The 20,999-nt window shown below is 36.5% G+C and overlaps 1 long non-coding RNA gene across 1 annotated transcript; it reads left to right on the forward strand.

Annotated features, from left to right (window-relative positions):
* Positions 1–13,306: 13,306 nt before the first annotated feature.
* Positions 13,307–15,281, forward strand: LOC113277717. The gene is made up of 3 exons (XR_003325091.1): positions 13,307–13,385; positions 13,540–13,601; positions 13,676–15,281. It is a non-coding gene; the product is annotated as an uncharacterized LOC113277717 (long non-coding RNA).
* Positions 15,282–20,999: the final 5,718 nt, after the last annotated feature.

Genomic DNA, 20,999 nt, shown 5'->3' on the forward strand with positions numbered 1-20,999 from the left:
CGTGTTGACTGCGCTTGCGGATGGTACATTGGTGTTGTCCATTCCCCTCTTTCTCTCATCCGATACGGCCACATACTCTATTCGCTTATGGGTCTCTCCACAAAACTGAATTTTCAGGTTGCAAATCCGAGTTTATTGTGTGATGCAATCCTGGCCGCGATAAGTCCCCAGTCATCCTTTATTGTCTCTGTAACATCTCTATGTCGATCCGCGGAAAGGCGGAGAACCTCCAGTCCCCAAGCATAATTCCCTTTGAATCAATCTTTTCCTGGACAATGCGCTTCAGAGCGCTGCATTCGTTGGTAGGATGATGAATAAACCTGTGATAGTGGCAATATCTTGAATCTAGCATCTCCTGATCAGTTGGTGGACGCCCTACCGGGGGTAGTTGGACTACTCTCTCTCGTACCCAAATTTTCAGTAACTCTATAACTCTTCTGATAGGCAACGAGAAGCGTGGATATTTTGAATCTGGCTTCTCCCGCATCAGTAGTTGTTGTGGCGGAAATTCTTACAGGCTTTGGCATGAAGCTCTCTTTGAGGGCGGAATTGAAGCTTGAGCGATCATTGACTCATGAGTGGATCGTTTACTTCTACTGTATTGCTGAAAGGTAATTTTTCTTGAGGGGCCTGCGTCAGCGACGGTGACATATGGTGGCTGAGATAGATATCGTTCATTGGCGCAGTGTTCATTTCCATAAGCGTCTTGGTAGTTTTCCCCCTCTTCAGGTGCTTCTCTTTTCAGCAAAGCAGTCGTGGTTGCAGACTGTTAGACAACTCTTTGAACTTCAGCGAGGGTTTGGAGATAAATATTTTCCAGCAAGGCTTCATAGGCAGGATTTTTACCTTTGTCTTGCAGATGTTATGGCGCACCTGGAAAGTCTCCTCCCCCGGTCTTGTGAAATTTTCCTGGCTCTCTGTGTTGGCAGAATCCAATTGGCCGCTCTTTTGCTGCTCCTTTATGATGTGGCTACGTGCTCTGTCAGTATCCTCATCGGTAGAGTTGAAGGCTTTAGCCAAATATTTAACATACTTCGTATTACTCTTGAAATTCGCGAGATCCTTCGGATAAGCCTTTGCTAATTCTTCCCACAATCGGCTTATTATACTCTTCAGGATACGAAGCGTCTCGTTTTGCCGCCTGATAATATCGACTTGGCTGGCAACCATGTCCTCTAGCATTTTTGTCATGTTTTCCATGGTAGTTGGCTTCCAGCTATTCATTGCTTCTACAAGGTTCGAATGACCCGAATACATCTGGAAAGAATCTTTGACTGAAATGGGTTTCAATTAACGATTAAACTAAGACCAATTGGGATGGAAATGAAATTGAGAATTGAATTTGCAACCGAGAGATTTAATCTCTCATTGTGGTCGCCAATTGTTTGTGGGTAAAAACTGTTTCTGCTGGTTTTGGTAAATTTGGGTGTGTGGATGAGAAACGAGCCTAAACCTTAAACAAATGCACTGCACGGGAGTACTCTAGATTCGAGAGATCAATCTGTACAATCCTGACCTAAACCAAGAAATTTTCGTTCCAAGCTTGCTTCGGTCACAAAGTGAAGGAGAAGGGTTGGTCTTAGGGAGGGAAGCGAAGAAGGTGTTGAGACCAGAATGGTTAATTCTGAAGGTGTGGCTATTTTATGACTTGTATCAGAATGTGGAACTGGCTTGTGGAATGTAAGCTATCAGTTCTTTGGTGTTTTCTGGATATTGTGTTGTTGTTAACCAAACTGTTGTCGTTTGGTCGAAATAGGTAGAACCTATTTATAAAAGTCATATTGAACGCACCATGATCTCGTAGAAAGTGAGAATGATTGAGTGATGGAGAAGTTGGGTCGTGTGTAAATGCCAGAAAACCACGTTCCCATTATGAAGGAGACGAGTTAGTTTACACCCACTACTTCTTTCCGCCACTAACTGCCCTGCTTTCTGACACTTTCTTATAGTGGGCGTGCTGCACGCCGCATGCTGTAAACCGCCAGACCAATACCCTGATGAGTATCCCCCAGTTTGTGACATGTTTGATGTCTCGAGTGTTTTCCTGGAAAACGTGTAGCAGGTTGCTATGTGTGGCAAGTCAAAGTCAGGAGACTTGCCACAGGAGAATAGCATGTGATGCTATTAGGCTTGTCTTGGCTGGTCGCCTAAGACTTGCCACAGGCCTGTCAATTCTGTGGCGAATTTGGATGACTGAGATTGTAGCTTATGAGAAAGGATGGCCATTGATTATGGCCACATCTTGTTGTATAGCAAGGTGGCGCCATTAGCATGGTGGCGCCATTAGCATAGTGGCGCCTGGCGTAGCCATGGCATAGCGGAATGACAGTGGCATATCCGTGGCAGTTGTTTTGGCATATTGGTATTAGACCCAAATATGGCTCCAGCAACATTGGCCCTGTTGCTAAGTTAAACTTAAGATCTTAGGAGAATCACTTGACCTAGTCGACATGACGACTTTAATTAAATTAGGGTTTGGTGTATCGAAACCCTAATTAGCACGTGCGCTGCGGCACAGTGGTGCGGCTGACATAGTTAGCGCATGCAAGTGGCACGATGGTGCAAGTAGCGTCTGGTGTAGCCACGGCCGCTAGATTTAGGCACATTGGTGTTAGACCCAAATGTGGCGTGGCAACATTGGCCCTGTTGCCACATCAATCCCAATGTTCTGGGAAACATTACTTGGCTTGGTTGGCGTAGCAACTTTGCCTAAATTAGGGTTTGGCGTGCCAAAACCCTAATTAGTTCATACGGCATGCGGCATGTGGCTGTGGCGCATCGACGTTTTGTGCAAATGGTTCCAAAGCCACACCAAAGGAACCATAGCCAGACCATCATATGGAAACGACCACAGGAGCAGGGATTTCCATGGGTGGATATGATATGGCGTCTTTATTAGGGCGTCCTGGGTCTCGCACGACTCGTGGCATGTGGTGGGGCCCGAAGTGGCATAATTTGTGTCACGACTGGAAATTAGGGTTTCGACCATGCAAGGTCGTGTTTCTGGTTAGGATAACCACATTGAAGTCTGCTATGGCGTTGACCACGAACAAAAGGTGGGTTGGCACGTAAGTGCATTATTTATGGTATGTTTCCACGTTCGGCATGCTTCTGTGGCAAAGTGGCACGTCCTACACTTTGGGAATGCACGTTTGACGTGCCAGTTAGCGCATTGGCGCAACTTTGGAAAGCCAATTTGGTATTGGCGCAATTTTTCATCTCTTTTTTAATACTGCGGCAGGTTTAGAGCAACCTGATTGGTCGAAAAAGAAAAGGCGGTCAAACGCGGGCGTGGACACACTTCTGGTGTGGGTGTGGCAAGTTTAAAGCAATCTGATTGATCGATGGGAAAAAGGGTCGGCAAGTATGGGCCCAACCACAACTTATGTGCGTGTGGAGGGTTTAAGGAGACATGATTGGTCGAGGGAAATAAGGTCGGTTTAGGAAACATGGGGCGTGGCCAATGGCAAAGGGCGCCGGCTGGCCTAAGGAATGGCCACGCTTCCCTTTGCTACTGCTCTTATTCTGCGGCTCCTTTATTTCTTGTTTTCAGATTCTGGGCAAGATTTTGCACCTACTAGTCCATGGCGAATTAATTACCCAGTTTTCCTAGGGTTAATTTCGACAGGCAAGGTATGATATACTGCGAAGGCGCAAAACCCTAATTTTTGCAAATTAGTCAGGGTAATATCTGAAAAAGTGGGGGTACAAAAACTACACCCAATATTTCGCTTAGCAATCTGTATGGACAAACTCCAATATACTTTCTAGAGAATAAACTAGACAGTCAGACTCAATCTAGATAAAAAGTACTCCCTCTGTCCTAGTTTACTTGCCTAAATTGGGCATTTTTTTGGTCCTAATTTAGTTGCTAAGTTTCATATTTTTTCCCATTTTATCCTAATCTACCCCTATGTTAGAATCAAGTCATGGTATTGAGAATTGTGTAACTCTATTTCCCATACACTTCTTAAATTCTCCTGTCTCTATATATATCCTTTATTCCCATACACAATTCTTTTTTGTTTTGAATTCTTAAATACTAGACCAAAAAACTAGATGTGTCTTAAATACTATTTTTGGGGTAATTTTGGAAAAAATATTTCTCTCTGTACTTTCCTTAATATGTGTGCAAAAACCATTTTAAGCAAGTAAATTAGGACGTAGGGAGTATATCAAAGAGTTTATATCTCAATTTCTCGATTTGATATATACTCAAGCAAATAGAAATCTACGAGTCTTTATCAAATACTAGAGAGATAACTTGGATGGTACCAAAGACCAATATCCAAGTGTCAATCAATTTAAATCAACAACCAAAAGGTCGGATATTCTAATTGATTGAACAACGCACAACCTGTGATATTTCAATTATATAACAAAATATAATGCGGAAAAGAAATAACACAGACACCGGAATTTTGTTAACGAGGAAACCGCAAATGCAGAAAAACACCGGGACCTAGTCCAGTTTGAACACACACTGTATTAAGCCGCTACAACACTAGCCTACTCCAAATTAACTTCGGTCTGGACTGTAGTTGAACCCCAATCAATCTCACACTGATCCAAGGTAAAGTTATTCTCATACGTCTCTTATCCCAGCAGGATGCTACGTACTTGATTTCCTTAGCTGATCTCATCCACAAACTAAGAGTTGCTACGATCCAAAGTCGAAGACTTTAATAAACAAATTTGTATCACACAGAAAAGTCTACGGTAATAGATAAATCCGTCTCCCACGAATATACCTACGAGTTTTGTTCCGTCTTTTGATAAATAAAGGTGAACAGGAACCAATTGATAAACCAGACTTATATTCCCGAAGAACAACCTATTATTATCAATCACCTCACAATAATCTTAATCGACGCAGCGAAAAAAAGATATTGCGGAATCACAAACGATGAGACGAAGTATTTGTGATTTCTTTTATATCTTGCCTATCGGAGATATCAATATCAAGCCAATTATTACAATTGTACTCGTACGATAGAAACAGCAAGATCAGATCACACAACTACAAGAAAGTAGTATCGGTCTGGCTTCATAATCCCAATGAAGTCTTTAAGTCGTTAACCTGGTTTAGAAGAAGAAACCAAAGGTTAAAGGAGAATCGACTCTAGCTTAGCACAACTAGTATCACACAGAAGGTGTGGGGATTAGGTTTCCCAGTTGCTAGAGTTCTCCCTTATATAGTCTTTCAAATCAGGGTCTGCAATCAATGTTAGCTTGGTAACAATGCATTCAATATTCACCGTTAGATGAAAACCTGATTAGATTCAAGCTAATATCTTTCAACCGTTAGATCGAAAACTATCTTGTTACACACAAATGAAATGCACGTTTTTAGGCTTGTGCAACTGTACCCAAACTTGTACATTTGTTGGTTCAACAATAGTCAACCAAATGGTTAGCCATATGATCACTTTCATATCAACCATATTCTTCTTCACCATAACTAGTTCAAGTGACTCAAATGAACTAGTTAGAGAGTTGTTCAATTGCAAGGAAATCTTATGTAACTACACAAGACACAGTTTGCAATTTGCATTCCTTAGTTTATATAAGAATAAATTCACAAACATCGTTTTTAGATATAACCTACTCAAGTTCACGGACTGGGTTCGCGGACTTAAGTTACCGGATGGAGTTCACAAACTCCAGCAGAATTTCTCGGGTCGAGAACTTCCGCCAGTTCGCGGACTTGGCTCACGCCACTATTCCGGTTCTCTTAATCAACAAAGTTCGCAAACTTCGGTTCAAGGAATAAGGACTTAAACATATATGTGTTTCCACAACAATGCTTATATCCTCCAATGGTTATATAATCTCAACTCTCATTTCAATCATTGAAACATTCTTAGAGGACGTTGATATTCTATAGTTGTTATTCACAAACTATTTTTCGTCAAAGTAAGCAATTTTCCAAGTGATTGAAACTTGTCATGACTTTCGTCACTAGGTAAAGATGAACTTGGCTAAAGCGAAAGCTTACCAACACATATTTCGAGAAATAAATAGGCGAGATAAAGTTGGCTCGAAATAGCAAATGTGTATAATCAAAGTTCAATTGTATCACAACTTCAACAACAATACTATGGTGATATTTATCACTCCCCCTTAGTCAATAAACCATCTCACCTGGAAATCACTCCCCCTTACATAATGATCCGAAAACCATATGTATTTGTAGTGTGAACTACATATTAATTCTCCCCCTTTTTGTCAATAAAATTGGCAAAGGTACAAGAACGGGATCCTAATGAAAGAGACATTTCATGACCAAAAGAAAGAAACAGGTATCATCTTATTTAGATGCAATCATAAAGCCGAAGCTAACTGCATTCATGAAGGATTTTATAAAGATACAAAATAACCCTATAATATTCCACAGCCGCACTCCCCACAAAGATTTGGCAATTAAGCACAAGTTCAACTAAGAACTCTCCCCCATAATATGTCATTCCTGAAAGAACAACAAGAGCGACCTTAATTTCGAAAGAAAAGAAGGATTTCTTTGGACATAACAAATCACATACAAGTATGAATTTGAATCCAAAATACTCAATTAAATTAACTACAAGAGAACCCATGATTAATTCAATCGAAAGTGCTCAACATAAGTGAACTTATGGAGACACAAAAATATACAATTAGATTAATCACAAGAGAACCCATAATTAATCTAATCGAAATACACAACCAAACTAATCACAAAAATAATCGATTTAATTGGTCATGCTCATCATAAGACAACTTACGGAGCAACAACTAAATAACCAAACAAGATGATTAATTTAGTTCAATATGCTCGACATAAAGTATCTCGCGGAACAACAACTAAGCTAATCATAAAAATAATCAACTTGGTCGTTTAATGCTCAACATAAGACACTTTATGGAGCCTTACAGTAATACATAAAATATGGATCAGGGAAGATCAATACTGCGGAATACACAAGGATTCATTCTATTTTCCATCACTATTCCCATAACGATATTCAATAGACCTAATCCTTGCAAACAAAAGATTTTAACTTATCTTCCATCAATAATTGACATAATAGGCTTAACTTTTGTATTTGTCAAAAGTCTATTCATTATTTTATCAATATATGTATATCGACATACGAAAGACTTTATTTTTGACAAGGTATGGGACAATCATAGTTCACGGACGCAAACACACATATCCCATAACAATATTGCAATATATAAAACCATAAAGATTAATACTGCAAAAATCATCTTCCAAACCAATTTAGAATTTAAATAAATAAATCTAAAACATGAAGATGAAAACGTTGGACATAGCTATGTGTAGTCACAATAATGGCTATTACAAACTCTAGTTATTCTTCTAACTAAAACAAGAAAAATAGAAGATTTACTAGGCAATAAGACCTTTGAAGAATTCTTTATCGTCCCCGAACTCCTTGTCGTCAACATCCATTGGGACATAAGGTTCATTAAGGTATGAGTTTATATCAATAAACCTTCTTGGATGATGATGTCGAAACAGGGCCTTCTGAATCTCATGAGTCTTATACAAAAAAGCCTTTATTTGTTGAATCTCCTTTCGCATCTCCTTCAACTCTTCAAGAACATCATAAAACTTTTGAGAGTTTGAAGGAAGGCTCTTGGCTTCCTCACATTCCTTCTCTTTCTTTTCGAGGTAGGAGATAACGGAGATTTCTCTTTTTGCTTCATGATTGATGGCTTAACAATCATATTAACGTCTTTTCCATCAGAAGACATCATGCTTGGAGTATCCATAACGTATTGGTTTGTGAGAGGAAATCACAAATTGAACTCAACAAGTAGTCTTGAGATAAAAAGAGGTTTTGAGGAAGGAATAAGGAATGTAGGGTTTCGAAACCTTTAAACAGGTTCGTACACGTCCAACTCACAACCCTATAAAAAAGTAGAATTGTCGATAATAACCCTCTTTTGTTGATAGACGGGGAAGAACAAAAACTAAGAAAAAAAGAGAGAAAAAAAACTTTTCCTAAAGCCTGAGAGGTACAAAATCATCGTCTCTTTTGATCAGGCACATGAGAAAAGATTACCTAAACAACACAATCAAGTTGCGTTGCGGTGAACAACAATTTGTCCACCATTTTCCTCTTGAGAGGAATCCACAGACCTCTGTCTATCAAAATGACTTGACCATCCTTCTTCTCTAATGGTCTTGGTTTATTCTTGGAAACTAACTTCTTAGACGAAGATAAAATCCTACATACCTCAGCGGTCTTCTGAGCAAGTTTAAGCTTATTTGCTAATTGATTTTCTCTTCGTTGAAGTTTGTTGACGTGCCTCAATTGGTGTTTGTACTTGTAGCACTTTAAAAGTTCATGACCCTTTACAGAACAATATGAGCACGTCAAACTAGGATAAAAGTTAGGATTCTGAGATGTGCACGCAGCTAGACACATGGTGGAACCTGAAACATTACAAACAGAGTTTCCAAGAAATGGGTCAATTTTTTCTTCCAGATTAGTTGGGTTTTTTTCTGAAAGAATATCGAGATTGATGTATGTATTGCTACAGTTATCAAAATAAATATTTTCACCAAGAAGTGCAACACTTGATTTCTCGTCTTCATTAGAATCATAGTTGTCAGACATTTCATCAAGAGTTGCAGCAATACCTTTGTTCCCAGTGTATTTTCTGTGATTTGGACACTCGTTTGAAAAATGACCAAATCCCTTATACTTAAAGCACTGAGGCATATCCTCATCATCAGTTTCATCTTTTTCCCTGTTTTTAGGAGGAATACGATTATGAGGTTTAACTGATGCTTTAGGATTATCTCTGGAGAACCGTTTACTTCTCTTCAATAGAAGATCCCTAAACTGTCTTGTGATCATCGAGACCGACTTGTCAAGATCTTCATCTGATGAATCTGTCTCAGAGTGATCATCTTCGGAGATATAAACTTTTTTACTCTTATCAAGTAATTTAGTGTCCTTTTGTGCTTTGAACGCAACATCCTTAGTTTTGGATGAATGTTCGTTATCAAAGATCTTAAGCTTCCCAACCAGCGTATTTCTGGAAGGTTGTTTCCTTCAACGATGGCATGCTTCTTAGAATCGTATTTATATGGCAGCGATTTGAGAATTTACATCACAATGTCCTTTTCAGGAATAGTCTTACCCAATGCAAAAGATGCATTAACAATTTCAGACACTCTGTGATTAAACTCATCAAATGTATCTTCATCTGCCATTCGAAGGTTTTGAATCCTAGCTTCCTTTTCACTGGAGTTACCTTCGAATACGGTTTCTAAGATATCCCACGCATCTTTAGACCTCGTGCAGTTTGACACATGGTGCTGAAGATTTGGGGTAATTGCATGTATGATGGCATTAAAACCGTCGGAATTTTGCATTGCAGCATTTATCTCGGCAGTGGTGTATTCGCCAATATCTTTGGGAATGTTTACATCTCCAACTGCCACGACGGGAGCATTATACCCATTAACAACATATACCCATGATTCAAAATCACGTGCTTGAAGAAAATCTCGCATAGAAATTTCCCACCATAAGTAATTAGAGCCATCGAAGACTGGTGGTACATTAATTGAGATAGCACCTCTGTCCATAGAGTCAGATCGCTACAAACATAGACTTGTAAGGTATTAAACGTGTTTTCCTGCTCTGATACCAATTGAAAAAGTGGGGGTGCAACAACCACACCCAATATTTCGCTTAGCAATCTGTATGGACAAACTCCAATATACTTTCTAGAGAATCAACTAGACAGTCAGACTCAATCTAGATAAAGATATATCAAAGAGTTTATATCTCAATCTATCGGTTTGATATATACTCAAGCAAACAGAAATCTGCGAGTCTTTATCAAATACTAGAGAGATAACTTGGATGGTACCAAAGACCAATATCCAAGTGTCAATCAATTTAAATCAACAACCAAAAGGTCGGATATTCTAATTGATTGAACAACGCACAACCTGTGATATTTCAATTATTTAACAAAATATAATGCGGAAAAGAAATAACACAAACACCAGAATTTTGTTAACGAGGAAACCGCAAATGCAGAAAAACCCCGGGACCTAGTCCAGTTTGAACACATACTGTATTAAGCCACTATAGACACTAGCCTACTCCAAATTAACTTCGGTCTGGACTGTAGTTGAACCCCAATCAATTCACACTGATCCAAGGTACAGTTATGCTCCTACGTCTCTGATCCCAGCAGGATGCTACGTACTTGATTCCCTTAGCTAATCTCACCCACAGCTAAGAGTTGCTACGACCCAATGTCGAAGACTTTAATAAACAAATTTGTATCACACAGAAAAGTCTACGATAATAGATAAATCCGTCTCCCACGAATATACCTACGAGTTTTGTTCCGTCTTTTGATAAATCAAGGTGAAAAAAACCAATTGATAAACCGGACTTATATTCCCGAAGAACAACCTAGTATTATCAATCACCTCACTATAATCCTAATCGAGCGAAAAAAAAGATATTGCGGAATCACAAACGATGAGAAGAAGTGTTTGTGATTTCTTTTATATCTTGCCTATCGGAGATATCAATCTCAAGCCAATTATTACAATTGTACTCGTACGATAGAAACAACAAGATCAGATCACACAACTACAAGAAAGTAGTATCGGTCTGGCTTCACAATCCCAATGAAGTCTTTAAGTCGTTAACCTGGTTTAGAAGAAGAAACCAAAGGTTAAAGGAGAATCGACTCTATCTTAGCACAACTAGTATCACACAGAAGGTGTGGGGATTAGGTTTCCCAGTTGCTAGATTTCTCCCTTATATAGTTTTTCAAATCAGGGTTTTTAATCAATGTTATCTTGGTAACAAAGTATTCAATATTCACCGTTAGATGAAAACCTGATTAGATTCAAGCTAATATCTTTCAACCGTTAGATCGAAAACTAGCTTGTTACACACAAATGAAATGCACGTTTCTAGGCTTGTGTAACCGTACCCAAACTTGTACATTTGTTGATTCAACAATAGTCAACCAAATGGTTATCCATATGATCTCTTTCATGTCAACCATATTCTTCTTCACCATAACTAGTTAAAGTGACTCAAATGAACTAGTTAGAGAGTTGTTCAATTGCAAGGAAATATTATGTAACTACACAAGCCACAATCGAAGCAAAAACGATTTGATTCACTCGAATCGGTTCATGAACCATATAACCACGGTTTGCAATTTGCATTTCTTAGTTTATATAAGAATAAGTTCACAAACATCGTTTTTAGATATAACCTACTCAAGTTCGCGGACTTAAGTTCCCGGACGGAGTTCACAAACTCCAGCAGAATTTCTCGGGTCGAGAACTTCCGCCTGTTCGCGGACTTGGCTCACGCCACTATTCCGGTTCTCTTGATCAACAAAGTTCGCAAACTTCGGTTCAAGGAATAATGACTTATACATATATGTGTTTCCACAACAATGCTTATATCCTCTAATGGTTATATAATCTAAACTCTCATTTCAATCACTGAAACATTCTTAGAGGACGTTGATATTCTATAGTTGTTATTCACAAACTATTTTTCGTCAAAGTAAGCAATTTTCAAAGTGATTGAAACTTGTCATGACTTTCGTCACTTGGTAAAGATGAACTTGGCTAAAGCGAAAGCTTACCAACACATATTTCGAGAAATAGATAGGCGAGATAAACTCGGCTCGAAATAGCAAATGTGTATAATCTAAGTCTATATAGAAAAACGACTTTTGTCTCAAGATAGGAGATAAATAAACTTTTGAGTGATAGATAAGTTCAAGTCTCCACATACCTTTTAGTAGATGAAGATCCACTGGTTCCTTGAGTAGTCCTTCGTCTTATATGATGATTGCCATGGAGTTCTTGAGCTCAACTACACTTTCTATCCTAGTCCGAGACCTTAGCTATAGTAGACTAGAAATCAAGACTTATAGTTTTGATCACTAACATTAACAAACATGCTTGAGATAACAACGCATGCGAGTTCGACCGAGCAATGCTCTAACAATATCTGAATCTTGTGAATTATCACAAAATTGAATGAATTCTATGTGCTGACACAGAGTTCTTTAAGTTCATTGCCAGAGAGCAGTATGCTTTCTGATTGAATACTTTATGCAAAGACCTTATCCTTGATACTTGGAAATTCGTGCTACTCTGCTGCGAGTGAACACAAATTGTCATGCCATATCAACATTAAGGGTTCAGCCGGGGAACATAGCACAGAAAGCATTCAAAGAAACTTATATTAGCTGAGTAATACAGGCAAGGTGCGAAAATTTACAGAATATCTGGGATTGTTGCTACATGCACCATTCTGGATAAATTTCATGTGAATATATTGAGTTGATCAATAAACGTGCCAGTGAAGAGGTTGAACACTCGTCACTTTTACATGGCTCTGTTTCTTTACAGAGTGACGGCACACTAAATGCGGGGTTTTACAAATTTATCCCTGAACTAAAAACCACCATCAATAATCTTCTAATAACTTAGGTCCATTATATGTTTCCAAGAACTTAGGCCTAACAGTATAAACCAGGGTTTTTTTCCCCAATTCTGCCATTTTTCTAAGTCTGATACAGTACAGTAAACGGGTTCTCTTATAGACAACGGAATTTGAAAGTTTGAAGATATGTGGTTGATGGATAAGAAGGTGACATGAAACAATGTTGTAGTACCCAAATATAATAAAAGTTGTTGATGCAGAGTTAATTTATTCTTAAAACTTGACAAGAAAAATAAGTGAATCATATTCAAGAGGCTCAGTTATCAACTTGCAACACAATAATCTTATTCGATGGGTCCTCGCTTGCTTGCAGTGTCTCTTATGCAAAGAAATCTCCTGTTTTCCTGCCTTTCTTTTGGTTGGAAATAAGTTTGTGTCTATGTATCATATGGTTTAAGGAAAAAAGAGTTTAGCTTCTCTTGACAGACTGTAGAGTTGCTCAACTTAGGATAAACTATTTAATATCAACTTTACACTTTTGTGTATATTATACTTCTCCACAAGTTTATATTCGTGTTCATTGCTTGAGAATCTTTGTACGCAATCGCAAAAAAAAATGAGCATGTACATAGCCAGGGTATCAAAGTTTGATCACAACTTTAATTTCATCGGAATTAAAAACTGCCTAAATTGTGGGAATGGTATCATACATATCTTTCTTACATCTGAATTACATATTTACAATGTTGTTCTAATGTGCAGTGTGGTCGGGAGAGCGGAAGAAATTATAATATATGTAAAAGGAGGTAAATAGTTCAGACGGTGATTCTAACAAATTGCAAGGACTACAGGGGTTGGTGCAGCCGTCTTGGGAGGTGGCCGATGTAGAGGCAGGTTATCATAATCTTTGGCCTTGCGGTAACTACTAAACCTTGAATATAATTTATAGTACCATGTTTTTCCATCCATTTACATGGATCTCAATCTAACTATGTTATGTTAAGAGTTTCTATTTTTAACATAAGATACCTTATGAACATGTTTTGACGCCCATCTGATTTTATAGGTGAAGAGAGCCTAATTCGAAGAATGGGTTTTATTTGCTTCATCTAATTTGATTTGTTTTATTTTATGGTAATCTCTTCTCTCTTTTCTTTACGTTTACTGTTTTTTCATTTTGCTTTATGTGTACTGTTTCTTCTTTTCAGTCAAAAGCAATATAGATGTTAAGATGTTTGTAAAGAGAATGAAAGAAAGTTTCCTGCTAAAGAGAAGAGGTGGCTGCACCGGGGAAAACAGTTCGGCGGTGTGCCAAACAAGAGAAATAGCTAATGAAAGGGGATATGATAAACAATAAAAGAAGTGGAGAGGAGATGAGGGGGAGCAACAACTACCATTAATGGCACTAAATCATGTACCTAGGCAGTGCAGATATGTGAACAAATCTATAGATTCTATGTTGACGTTGTTGGCTTCTTGCAAGTCAAGTATCCTTATGCCCTTGATTTTGACGATGCTTGGTAATACTATTATCTATATTTATATGTTTTATTCATCAATTAACGCTAGGAATTTAAGTTTCATAGAAACTCATTTCGTGGTTATTCAATATAAGTCCATAGTAGGTTATATAATCAAGTTATTGGGATTCTTCATGTACAAGAGACGCTTGGGCGATTGTTAATGGCTGGAAATACATGTGAGAGAAAAGACCAGCAATTGAGCTACATCATTATGCACGTGAATGGGTATGGGACCTGTACTTTATATACATGAAAAACTTTTATTTTTCAATAACACTATATAACTTCACTTGGCACTGAACAAAGGATAATTAATAGTCAGTGTCGCACTCTTAAAGACTTCGGCATTTTTCCTTTCTTTTTTGATGACACTATATAACTATACTTGGCACTGAACGAAGGATAGCCAGTGTGGCACATTTTAAGACTTCAGCATTTTCTATAGTTTGTAGAGAATCTTTACGTTTTCATATATTTAGTATTCTGAATATAATTTTGATGAAAGATGAAAGACCATTGTAGGTTGAAATATAATTAGCATAAAAGAATAGTAATTTTAATTGGTGGATGAAAGTCGTATCTGGGGATCAGTGACCATGATACATTGAATATTTGATTGTTTCGTATCTCCGTCTGATGGTTGTTCATGCTAAAGGAGGTGTATTTTTCTGCTAGCTTTGGCAAGTTGGTCAGTCAGTTTCAGAGTTGTCTATGTGTCAGCAAAAGCCTAACAATCACATTATAGGGGTGAACTATGCTCATCGGGTTCGTTTTTAGCCGTTATTTATTGGAGACGAGGCTGCATGATTCATATTATGCTAACAATATGTTGTATTTATATTTGTACACTCAAGGTATTCAATTTATTTGCTCAACTGACTTTCTGAAGCCTATGTTGTTATCATCTTACTCTCATGTGAACGATGCATGTGCAGGTGTCGTAAAACATTACTCTCATGTAAATTTTTGATTAGCAGGGTTGATTTTCGTGTTTGTGTTTCTTACAATGGTAATGGGTGTTTCAGATTTGTTGGTTTTGAAGATTGTGTTAGGTTGAATTGTTCTTTTGTCAAATTGTGTACAATCCGGTCAAGTGCTGGCTTTGGTGCTCCCTTGCCACCACATGCAGACAATGGTCTTCAACTTCATTTTCAGTGTGCCTCTCATAAATTGGTATATGAAGATAAGACTGAAATGGTCCTTTTCATTTAATTGTATTTTTTCTCGACTATTTTTCTTTTGAAGATGAAATTGAATGGTAATGAACTGAAGGATGAAGTTCAGAACCTCAATTAAGTGACTAACAAAGCAGGACAAATTAAGGTAGAATAGATATCACAGGTGGAGACCCGGTGGAGCCCACAGATGAAGACAAATGTTTGTTCTTGAACTCATTATTTTAAGAAATTGAATACTTTTAGCTCGAAAAATGTCAGCAATAATAACAGTTCCCATATGACCCAATAAGTAGCAGAGTTCGTTGATGTTATCATTTTGTGTTTATTTTTGTTTTATCACACTATCTCACATTTTGGACGTTATTTTTGTGATTAAAAACCAAACGGTAACGTACTTGAAGCTAATATTTCGGAAATATGTTCATCTTACGTAGCTATACGTTCCCACCAAAAATGAGTGCATTCTGAAACTTATAACACCACCATCTACTACTTTGAAAATGAGTCGTTGAAATTAACATATTTTTAACCTTTAAAATTAAGATTGGTAGATGCTGGTGTTATACGTTTCTGAATGCGCTCTTTTTCGGTAGGTATGTGGGGCTTTGTAAAAAGATCATATCCCAAAAATATTAGCTTCAAATCCAATCTCATCTGATTTTTATTCACAAATAGGCGCTTATATGAAAAGAAAAGAAAAAAAAAACGTATATTTTTTAATGGATTTTTTTAACGACGTTTCTTAATGTCGGACATTTTAAATAGTAACTGGTGAGGTTGGTTCCCAATAAAACATATGGGTGCAGGTGCAAGGCGAAGCCCCTCCTCGCTATAGTGGGGCCAATCATCAACACCCTTGATGTGTGGCACGGGTAAAATCAAGTAATTCAAATCCGGGTGCTGCACTCATGAAAGGCGAGTCATGGTGTAATAAATGTGCAGTTATAATAAACGCACCAATTCCACAATAACAAGTATAAAAATTAAGTTACAAATATCCATCTATTTATTATTGGATGTTATAAGACCAATGTAACTAAAGCAACATATACTTTGTAAAGCAACATATACTTTGTGACAGTTTCATTCTCTAACTCACAATATACAATGGTAAGGATGACAGCGGTATATTCACATCAATGAGACAAACGGTTGAAGTGGTTGTAGATAAGAATATTAGAGTAACAAAAATGATGGCATTGCCAACGGTAGATGTAAACGATAACCATAATTGTTTATGACAAATACAATTAAGGGAATAAAATGCAATGAAATAATTTTGCTTTGCCGAAAACCGAGCAGACTGCGTGGAAGAAATATTAATTGCAATAGGGAGACCAATGGTCTTTAGATTCATACTTGAAGAAGGAAACTTCATATATCTCTCTCTAAAAGCACATGAGATACTTCATCGAGATAATGCATGCTTTGGAGAAAGCATATATTAAACAAAAACGAATGGGTAAGTACAACTCCTGAAAGAGAACAACTCCAGACACCTACTAAGAAAAATCATGGTAAAAAAATAAAAATTAAGTTACAAATATCCATCTATTTCTTATTGGATGTTATAAGACCAATGTAAGTAAAGCAATATATGCTTTGTGACAGTTACATTCTCCAACTCATAGTATACAACGGTAACAATGACAGTGGTATATGCACATCAATGGGACAAACGGTTAAAGTGGTTGTAGATAGTTCTTATGGGATGTTATAAGACCAATGTAAGTAAAGAAATACATGGTTTGTGACAGTTACATTCTCCAACTCATAGTATACAACGGTAACGATGACAGTGGTATATTCACACCAATGGGACAAACAGTTAAAATGGTTGTAGATAAGAATATTAGGATAACAAAAATGATGGCATTGCCAAAGGTAGATGTAAACGTTAACCATAAATTGTTTATGATAAACAAAGTTTTTGGAAAAAGGAAATAGAATGCAATAAAATAATTTTGCTTTGCCAAGAGACCGAGCAGACTACATGGAAGAAATATTAACTGCAATAGGGAAATCAATGGTGTTTAGTTTCATACTTGAAGAAGAAAACTTCATATTGTCTCTGCATTAATATTTCATGTACTTTATAGCATTTTACTTTTCTTTTTATTTTGTTTTGCATTTCATAAATTTGTGACATATATATCTTCCAAAACTTTTACAAATAAAACTATAGGTACAATATTTTAATAAAAAAAGGTTGGACAAAAAAACGTGCAATTATGTTCAATTGCTGATACTTATAAGCATATAAAATTTAATTAGTTTAAATCCAAAATTTATGGAGTCAACTTCATTTTTAATTATTTTAATATCTGCCCACTAAATTAATACATGAATTTATGTTTAGAATATCAAATTTAAATCATCAAATCATTAGATACCTAAAGGGTATCACAGTTCCCTATCCCTTCAAAAAAAATAACCTAATCAAAGATTGTTCAAAACTAATCTAATGCATGTGATCACGGGTGCGGGGCGAAGCCCGCCACATTAAATTAGCTGATTCCACTGGTCCCGGTGCGTAGCAAGGGTGACATTCTAATGTATTATTAAAACTAAAAAGAAAGTAATGTAATAACATACAAGTATTATTTAAAATTAATAATCAAATACGAGATTGAGATGGAAACAAGATAAACCAAACTTCCTATAATTTTTCTTGAATTGAATCATCAGATAAGGAAACTGCCTTACATTTTGCTCAATATTTTCTCTATATGGTTAACAAATTTAGATTCATATGGAGTAAAAGTTAAGAAACATATATGAGAACTACGAGGAAAATGAAAACAGTCATTTAGGCTAAGTAAATGGATACCAATGACGGTCTAATAGGGCGGGTAACATTAATGGGTTAATAGGGAGGGTATTGGACCCAGGAAAGAAAATTTGACTTGTGGCCTGTGCCCTCCCTCTTATTTAAATGGGTTAGGTCGGACCAGCTCGTAATGGGCCACGGGCACCCATGGATTTTCATGGGACAGGACGGACGGTACTGGGCCTTGGGTTGCCAGGCATAATTTACACCTTTACTTTAGAGGCAATACAGGTGGCACATAATTTGGGGTAACCAAACTACATTTATAAAGAGCTAGTTTGAATGTAGTAAGATCAATAAATGGTAGTGCATGAACTTTCAAATTGACAAATCATAATGTCATTAGAGACTGTAGATTTTTGCTTAACACATTTAACTCTTGGGTATTACTCATGTCCCTAGAGAACTGAATGGATTAGCTGATAGTGTAGCCAAATAATTTAGAAGTAGAACTGATAGTGGAAACTGCTATGCTAATGATTTTACAAGTTTGTTGGTTTCTCTTGTAAGAGAAAAACAATGAACTATTCCAGTTTAACTTCTTAATATATTTTTTTTCCTATTAAAAAAAATGATAGTTATTGTTTTATTTTGACTTGGTTATCTTCGATTATTCGAAAACTCAATTGATTAGAGATCAACCTCTAATGTAGAAAGAAAACACGGAGATTGCTAGAGATGCCAAGGGAAGAATAGGGATGTGAATAGACGATATTAAAGAAGAGATAAAGAAAAGATAAAAAGAGAATTCGTATAAAACAAATTATAATAAAATTGATACTAATATGTTTGATAAAACATATGATTTGGGATAATCCCATATGCCAAAGTACATAGGCCTTTACTAATACGTAAAGTAACTTGAATTCTAAACAAAAGAAATACTAAAATAAGGAAATAATTATGACTTCTAAATGAAGGATGTATATGCTACATCAGTCCTTACTTTTTGAGAAAAACTCGTCCCCAAGTTGTCATCACAGAACACGAATTTTTTTCCTCCATGAAAAATATAGATTTTACTTTCAACTGTTTACGTAGCTTTAGAGATCATAAAGATAAGTAGACAAGAAACGCTACTCAATGCAGTATAAGATGTGTGTTTAAATTTTCCGCGATCAAACACAAAAATCATATCAATAATTGTGGTAATGGAATCAATCATGCGAGCAGCTACTACGAGCACAAAAAATATATCTCCGAAATTTTGGGCCACATCTTTGAATGCACTTTCAATTGATTCATCCTTTTGGTGCTCCATTACTTGGAATAACTCATTCAGTTTATTATTTATATTTCTATTTTGGAAAAGCCAAACTAGATGCTTAGGTGTCTTTGAGATTTCTTTTCCTCTCTCGTAATAATTAACATTATGTGTAAGAAATAAAGAGTACAATAAAAATAAAAGCATTTTCACACTTGTGGAAACATCTTCACTTATATTCCTACTCCAAACTATATGACATGTGAGTTAGGGCCAGCCTTGAGAAACCGATGCTCCAAAGTGAAACCCCAAAATGATGCCCTATATACATCCATACAAGTCTTAAAAAACACATATCATAATTCGTAATCAATCAATTGATTAAGACTGATCACTTAATTATAGTAATCTGTGTAAAGAAATTGATGCCCTATAAAAAGAAATCTATATCCTAAATTTAGTTTGATACAAAAAAGAAGTAAGAAAAATAGAAGAACGATTAATTGATAGTAGTCCCATAATTTCAAAATGTTTACCACTTTTTTCTTTTAGCCCATTCACTGGTGCAAATTTGAGGTGGAAAAAAAAGAAATGAACAAAGGTATATTAGTTTTGGGTATTCTGTAAAAAGGGCAGTAATGGTGATATGTCAGGATAGTAATATTTTTAGTATGTAATCATGCAAATGAAAGTACGAAATTATGGTTTTGTTACAAGGGGTTGATAACTATCCCGTAAAATATGCTTGGAAGCTTGAATTCAATGTTCGACATATAAACTAAGTTTTCCTTCCACTTGAATTTAGTTTTTGATACCCCACTTGGTTTGACGTCCAAAGCTGAACTTCGGCTACTTTGACCCAAGGCCGACCCTGATATGAGTCCTTGTACTTTTGAAATCTCATATGTGTTAGCAAACAGGGTTTGCTAATTAATCAATGAGACATGTTCCTGCAATAGTATTGAATCAAATAATTCATGTGCCTTCACAATTTCTACCAATCTCATCCACTGAGAATTATCAATTATAATCTTTTTATGTGGCATTTTCACATAAATGACCCACATCAGAAATTTTAGTACCAATGACAAACAAATGAGCTATTGAATCTACAAAACCAAAATCCGTTTGATACCCAAATATAAAAATTAATCGAAAAATTAGTTTCTCACAGAAATTCCATGATATCTCCACACTTCCCACGATCGTGTAACGAACGACTATAGTTAAGATGACGATAAAAATGTTTCTCACCTGCCATCTTGAGATTGATAACGAGTAATACCTTGTTATCCAGTTGCTCATAAATTTCTCTTCATCAACGCTTTTGATAAGGAAACACATATATATGGTTAAAATCCTCTCCCCAATCAAATAATATTTGATTATCATCAAAACAAAGAGTAAAAGAGTCCTTACCATATAGTTTTTCGTTGAATAACTCCTTAGAGTTTGTAAGTTTTTTTGTAGCCCATATCAGCAATTCTGGATTGAAGTATTTTGTTGAAGTTTCCTTTATTTGTTCTTGTAACTCCTTTAATTTGATAACTCATAGCATTAGGTGAAACATCAGTTTCATTATCAGTACCGATGGTAATTGGCTTGACTTTATTTGAAATCATAGACAATATTTCACCATCTTCGTTGCCATCTTTTTTATTTTTAACAACATCATTTTGAGTAAAATTGACTCCAGGTTTAAGAATTGAAACATGTTTAGAGTTTTTACCCTCACATGACAGATCTGAATTAATATAGGTCCAAGGAGTTGTTGATATACTAATTTCTGCTTTCTCG

The sequence above is a fragment of the Papaver somniferum genome, chromosome 5 (genome assembly GCF_003573695.1).
Source record: "Papaver somniferum cultivar HN1 chromosome 5, ASM357369v1, whole genome shotgun sequence".
Lineage (NCBI taxonomy): Eukaryota > Viridiplantae > Streptophyta > Magnoliopsida > Ranunculales > Papaveraceae > Papaver > Papaver somniferum.